We start from the raw sequence: 7,443 nt of genomic DNA on the forward strand, positions 1-7,443 counted from the left end.
TGCCTGGATTTTATATGACGTTACTAAAGGCTACCTTGTTCTTTGAACTGCATGCTGCCAAGTGCCATTCGTTCTCAGCATCTTCATCTCAGCGCAGTATACGCTCCAGTTATCATGTGTGATGTGGGTCTGTTTAGCTAAGATAGACTAGAGGACACTGTGGAGATGCCCCTCCCTATGCTATCCCTTTGGCCACTAGCCACCACTATGATTCCACTGGCTGTTTGTATATAAGGGTTATGTGCTGACTCTGGAATCCTGTGTGCCCATCTCGCTCACCAAACATGAGTGGATGGGCTGAGCAAGGGGAGCGAATGTGACTATTAAACAACACTCATGTACTGTCCAAAAAGTGCCAGAATGACCCTTCTGTGCATTCTCCTTTAAGAGCTGCTTGGTTGTCCAAAAATGAAAACTCAAAATAAACTTGGAAGAAGGAAAAAAAAAAAAACACTGTGTTCATTCTGAGCCTTTGTCTATTGGGAAATTGTCAATAAAGCATCGCTGTTTATTCCATAAGAGACTTCAATATTGGAGGGTTGTGAATGTATAAACACCCAGGAATTAATACTGGAATTTTATAAAATTAGCCTTTCTCTTCAGTGTCACTCAAGAATGCATGATGCCATCCTGGTAATGTTTCAGTTAGGGAGAATGTATGAGAAACCAGCTTTTTGATGCCTGAGGATCAATTTGTCTTGCAACAGTTTCTGAAAGGGTTTGTTAGACTAGCCAAAGCTATTCCAGATATATGACATTACTCATCAGAATTCTTAAGGGAGGGGTCAAGGATGTAGCCCAGTTGGTCAAGTGCTCGCCTGACACATGTGAAATCCTAGGTTCCATCCCCAGTAGCACACAAAACCAAGTGAGTTGGTGCCCACCTACAGTACCAGCAAGCAGTGTGGGAGAGGAAGGGCAGCCTCAGATACATAAGAAGTTCACGGCCAGCCCTATCTCAAAGAGAGTTAATGGAGATGACGTCGGAATGGGAAAAAGATTGGTAGAGCAAAGGCAGCTATGTTTGCTGTCAGCAGCTTCGACACCAAATCTTCATTTGCCAATTCCGCGTGAGTATAAAACTAACAGAGCTGGTATTTATTGTCTGAATTCTCAGATGAAGGGGTTTCTAACATTTTACTTTAAGAGGAAAAGATAGTTGAGACAATCCTGACAGTTAGACAGCTAAATAGATAAGAGACAGCGACTTAACCAGTGAGGCAAGTAGGGCTCCTAAACGTTGACTCTTCAGGAACACCCAAGGCCTGACATAAGCCATGGGGGTGGAAGGGGGCATGCTGGGAGGTCTCCTTGCTGTGGCTGGTGCCCAGCCCTTTGCAGCTCAGTCTGTGCTTGCAGCCAATGGAATTACCTACTTGGTGTGCCAGTGTCCAGAAGAGCCTTTCACATAACTTGTAGAAAACGCGTAACATAACTACTGTATTTTTTGGACTATAAGACGCACCTGACCATAAGATGCACCCAGTTTTTAGAGTAGTAAAACAAGAAAAACAGTAAAAACATCGGTCAAACCATAGGTGCACCCTAATTTCACACACACACACACACACACACACACACACACACACACACACACACACACACTTTTGGGAGCAGGGGAGTGTGTCTTATGGTCTGAAAAATACCGTAACTCTTTGCTCTGGTTATGGAGATCTGACAGGAAGACCTGACACAGTAAGGGCTGCTTTCCTGACTCCTCCTGTAGAGATAAACACTTCAGTGAGTTGTGATCTAACGGTGACAAGCATTGAGCAGGTAGCAGTTGTCCCAGCACACCTAGATTTGCCAGAAAGAAATTGCTTCAGCCAAAGAGACCTTCGTTTCCTATTAGAGTCATCCACAGTGAGATCCAAATATTATTTTCTCAGAAAGCCAGCACTGTTGGCCACACTGGAGCCCTCTACACAGAGAACCATAACTGCCATCTTTAAGCAATTCATTTATCTCCCCTCTAGAGCCATGAGAGTAAAATATGTCCCAATATTTCACATCAGTTTTCAGGCCACCGAAGCCATGAAAGGAACCTTGCTTGTGCCATCTAGTGGTCACTTCTCACCTCCCTGGAAAAGAGCAAGGCCTACCCAGACATTTGGCTCTGGGGTTGGGCTGTGGGAAGGTAGGAAACAGTCCTAGCCCTGTCTTCCAGGTGAGGTGGGAAATGGAAGACGGTTGAGGTGGCCCGTGATGTTCCTGCCCAGAAACAAAAGTCCTGGGGACAATAATAGCGTTGGTTTGAAGTTTGGGGGAAGATATTTTTAATATTATTCTTCTTTATGTTATACCTAACTAGATAGAGTCTTGGTGGCGAAATAAATAAAAGTTGCTCTACTGAGAGAAGTTGCACTGCTTATAGAGCTAGCTCTCTAGGAAGGAATTTAAGTTAAAGCTGTTCTTAATCATAAAACACAGAATTCTCTACTTACTGTGAACTTTTTGACAGTTGATCCTGCCCTTGGTGGTGATTGGCATGGGTGATCTGGTGCGGACATTGTTATTTTTGTAAACTAATCATTGAGATGAAGTTGATTGTCAACATATCTCTTAATCACAGTCAAGGAGTGACTTCTTGGCTGAACCAATTTTCAGATTCTGAACAAAATATGCCCTCGCCTCTTCAGTGTTGTCCTTCTCACAATGGACACAGACATTACACCACTGTTAGGACTGCTGGGGGATGGGCGGAGCAGCCTGTTCTTCATTGCTCTTCTTCACAAACAGGCCAAGTCTCTATCAGTAGCATTTGTCTGTCCTCTGTGGCCAACTTCAGGCAACAAGTGCAGTTACCCCAGTACCCGTGAGCTTGGAATAGATGCTAGCTGTCTTTGTTACATCATATGCCCACTAAATGCACAGAGAAGCCTAAGTAATAGCTAAGTAGCTAATCCATGTGGTTCAAGGGTCAGAGATTTACAAATCTGCCTACCTTGCAGGGATGGGGTGTGCCTACCATGGTATGCCCATGAAGATAAAAGGACAATTTACAGGAGTCAACAGATTGTCTCCTCCCACTGTGTGAGCCCCAGAAACTAAGCTCGGGTCATCAGGCTTGGTAGTAGGCAGCTGTGCCCCATATGTCATCTTGCCAGCCCTCGCTGCATTTTCCTGTTACTTTTTGAGATGGGGGTCTCACTATAGCCTCAGATCTGCCTGGAATTTTCAGTCTTCTACTCGATTCTCTTAAGTGCTGGGTTAACACATAACTGTGACCACACTCAGCCTCACTATCCAGTTTAGGTCATTCACGGGCATGAGAAGTATAAAATTCTGACCTGCAAAGGCACCTGTTTCCAACTGAGTAACAAGTCAACGCCCTGCCATCTTGTACTAGCTCTCATCCTCTGAAGAAGTGTTTCACATACCATGGCCACTGCCACATTTCCTGTCTGTATCTATGATAGCCATTTTGTTGTCCCAAATGGCATCCAAGCATAATGCTGAAGTCGGGTGAGAGAGAGAGGGGGTGGTCAATTGCTACAAGTCAAGTTTAATGGGGCCTACAAGGAAGCTCCTCCCTCTTCTCTCTCTCTCTCTCTCTGTCTCTCTCTCTCTCTCTCTCTGTCTCTCTCTCCCTCTCCCTCTCTCTCTCTCTCTCTCTCTCCTCCCTCCCTCCCTCCTTCTCTCTTTTTCTCTTTGGGTTTGGTTTTTCCAAGACAGGATTTCTCTATGTAGCCTTGGCTGTCCTGGACTTACTTTGTAGTACAGGCTGGCCTTGAACTCATAGAGATTCGCTTGCCTCTGCCTCCCTGGGTGCTGAGATTAAAGGTGTGCACCACCACACCTGGCTCTGAAGCTTGTCTCAAAAAAAAAAAAGAAAGGAAGGAAGGAAGGAAGGAAGGAAGAAGGGGGAGAGAGCATGAGAAAGAAAAAGAGAGACAGACAATAGATAGTATGAACAGTGTCATTAAACAAAAACACACAAAACAATTATAACCAGAGGCTTGCAGTGACATATCCTTTATTCTCTCAGGAGCACTAGTTTATACTAAATCATGTTAGTAGAACTTCACAGATGATAACTTCTGCAGATAGTAAGAATTGACCATAGGAAACAACTAGGGATGAAAAGTTTTGATTACGAATGATGTTTAATTTTGATGTTTAATTTAATGTAATTGCACTATAGACTTGCAGTAGTCACTCTTATGTTCTCAGTGACCTGCAAAGTCCGTGAAATTTTAAGCGTCTCTTAACTCACTGCTGGGAACAGAAAACAATAAATGAACAAAGGTGTCCCAGCCCCTATATGTGGCCTCTTGCTTTTTGGTTTATTTTTTATCTATTTACTTAGTTTGTATATGTGTGTTGGAGCAGATGGAAGCCAAAGGGACTTTTCAGATTTTGCCTTCTACTTTGTTGGAGTAGGATCGGTCTTGTTTCTGCTACCATGTGCATATTCCAAGCCAGCCTCCCCATCTCTCACCTCCCACTAGAGGAGGGCTGTAATCCCAGATGCATGCTACTGAATCATGGGGCACACATACATTCTTGTATACATGGAGGCAAAACACTTATACATGTTGTTGTTTTAAAGTTTTTTTATTGGATCAACCAAGTCAATGCTGAATATTCAGGAAGTCTGATGGCAGGAAAATTAGTAAATAGGAACTTCCAGAAACATTTGTTGAAAGAATAATCTTGCCTAGTCATCAAAATTTTTAGCACACCAAAGGTGAAAAATCCAGAATGGGAAGCCTCTGCTTTTATACATTTCAAACCCTAAAAGTCGCTCAGTAGTGGAGTGGGCCCTGAAGGGCAAGTTCACACATGAAAAGGGAAAAAGGGACACACACACACACATACACACACGAATACCTGTGTACATACACACACATGCATGAATACCTGTGCACACACGCATACACACATGAGGGCTGGCATGCAGCTTGCCCAGCATCAGAAAGGCCTGGGTTTGATCCTTAGCACCACATAAACTGGGTATGGTGGCGCGTGGCTGGAATCCCAGCACTTGGGAGGTGGAAAACAAAAGGATCCCAAATTTAAGTGAGTTGGAGACCACCCTTGAGCTACATGAGCCTAAACAACAATAGGAATAGTGAGTATATAACTAATAAGAAATTATTGGTATTCTTAAAACCATATTATCTAGTTAAATAAATTTACAAACCAATTTTAAACACTAAGTGACTGGCCTATCCTCAAATTTAAAAAAAGCAAATAGGTTGGTGAATGAAAAGATAGTCATTAAATTCTCCCAGGAACCCTTCTCTACTTACATTCATAGCACCAAATGACATTTCTTCTCCTGTGCTTAAAGAGACATTTTTCTGTTCCTCTAAGCTATACCCAGCCAACAAAGTGAACTCCAACCGCCATGTTGTCAATACGCCACTCTCACCAATGCGGTGGGTCAAAGGGAGGCCAATCAGAGTTGTTCTCTGACATGAGTTTCTTCAAAACTAGAACGGGGATCAGTAAATTTAGTGGTAGCACTATAAGAAACGAAACTCTGAAATTAACGGCCCCACTGTTTTCATTATCCAGCCCGGTAACCTGACAAGGGCATCCTCTTTTTGTCTAAGGCAGGTAGGACCACAGTAAAGAGCTTGGAGCCTGCACACTCCCAGAGGTGCCAAGAGGGAGCTGTGGACAGTGTTCAAGTCCCTGGTCTGGTCTAGTTGCCATTATTCTCATCATCTCATTATCTACCTCATCCCTTCTAGTCATTAAACTACCCCAGTTGTTTTCCAGTGATATCCCACATGCAGCTCATGCAAGCTCATTTGGCACCAGTACTTATTAATACAGCCGGAAATAAAGCATTATGCTAACCAACATAGCCCAGGAAATCGAAGTCCTGCCCTTATTTGATAACCTCTATGTGATGTTTTTTTTTTCAGGTCCAACTACAAGCAGGTTTAAAGGCTCTCCCCTAAGGCTCATGCAAAAGGGGACTGAGCTCCCCATGTCACACAGAACTGAGTGTACAACCAGGATATGATGATCCTGGAAGACAGTTGCAGTCAAGGACTCAGGGATCCCCTGCTCCTGAGTCTCTAAAGTGACAAAGTCTCATTGATCAAGAGGGTAAGATAACTGCTCATAACTGGGCTGATCTACCTGACCCTCCTCCCGACCCTCCTCCTGACCCTCCTCCCGACCCTCCTCCTGCACCAGGGAATCACCAGAAGAGCAGGTATTTGTTACTGTTTAGCCTCTTGCTTATTTCAGCCAAATCCATCCCATTGACACTGCAGAACACCACAGTTGTTTACAAAGTTAATGCTCCAGAACCCCAAAATGAGAGGGGGGAGGGAGGGAGAGAGAGAGAGAGAGAGAGAGAGAGAGAGAGAGAGAGAGAGAGAGAGAGAGAGAGAGAGAGAGAGAGAGACTGACTCAATATCTTAAGTAAGTGGATGATATCGTATTGGGCTACACTCGTAGCTGTCTTGTGCCACTTGTCACCTCACGTTTTGAGTTGCACATGCCCAGGAGACGTAGGAAACAGCTTTATTTGGGTGAATGGACATCTCAGTGTATATAAGTATTTGCCGTAGAAGCATGACGACCTAAGTTCAAATCCCCAGTACCCATGTAAAAAGCCATATGTTGCCTCAAATGCCTTATCCCCAGTGCTGGACAAGTGGGGCAAAAAGATCGCCAGTGTTTTTGGGCAGCTAGACTGCAGGTTCAGTAAGAAGCTTTATCTTAAAAGAATACGGCAAAGCGTGATAGAGCAGGTCACGCCATGTCCTCTTCCAGCCTCTGTACACAGGTATAGGCATGCATGCACCTGTATGCATACACACACATGTACTGTATGCACACAGTTTATAGAAAGAAAACAAATTGATTGGCTGCAGCCTTGTCTACCGACCAGTCGCTTGGCTACAAATAAATTTAATTAGCTTTTTTACATGACTAGCTACAGGAACCTTCCATCAGCTGAAGTTAAGTGACTGGAATTAAACTCCACACTGGTAAAGTCGTTAGAGCATGGCTTTTCATTTTGCTGTCATCGTCAACAGATCTCAACACACGACCTCTCACTCCCTTCAGTCCACCTCAGGAAATGAACCAGTCAGTGAAAATGAGGCATCTATTAGATTCCATTTTGTAAAGCATGGTAGAATGCAGGAATGTGTGTGTGTGTGTGTGTGTGTGTGTGTGTGTGTGTGTGTGTGTGTGTGTGTGTTCTCTACAGAGAACTCAGTGACTTTAGTCACACTTACCTAATGTACCTGGTGGAATGCCTTGTGGCCAAGTACACAAGCTATAACAACAGAGCAGTTAAGCTTTAACCACTGGATTGACTGTCTAGTCTGTAGCCAACCCAGTTGTTTTTCTCTACCCCACATTCTATGCCCTTCCGTGTCACGTGATCATGATGCGTGGCATTCTTAGAACCTGCTCTGACCCCGAGACTTGCTTTATTCAAACTCTTGTTGAATAAATAAAACTCTT

General features: G+C 43.9%; 1 protein-coding gene across 1 annotated transcript in view; it reads left to right on the forward strand.

Annotated features, from left to right (window-relative positions):
• Fam171a1 (family with sequence similarity 171 member A1) overlaps nt 1-496 on the forward strand; it is a 111,040-nt gene extending 110,544 nt beyond the window's left edge. Inside the window, exon 8 of the mRNA XM_051151313.1 lies at nt 1-496. This exon is cut by the window's left edge and continues 2,528 nt beyond it. The gene's annotated coding sequence lies outside the window, so the exon portion shown is untranslated.
• Nucleotides 497-7,443: the final 6,947 nt, after the last annotated feature.

The sequence above is a fragment of the Acomys russatus genome, chromosome 9, assembly GCF_903995435.1.
Source record: "Acomys russatus chromosome 9, mAcoRus1.1, whole genome shotgun sequence".
Taxonomy (NCBI): Eukaryota; Metazoa; Chordata; class Mammalia; order Rodentia; family Muridae; genus Acomys; species Acomys russatus.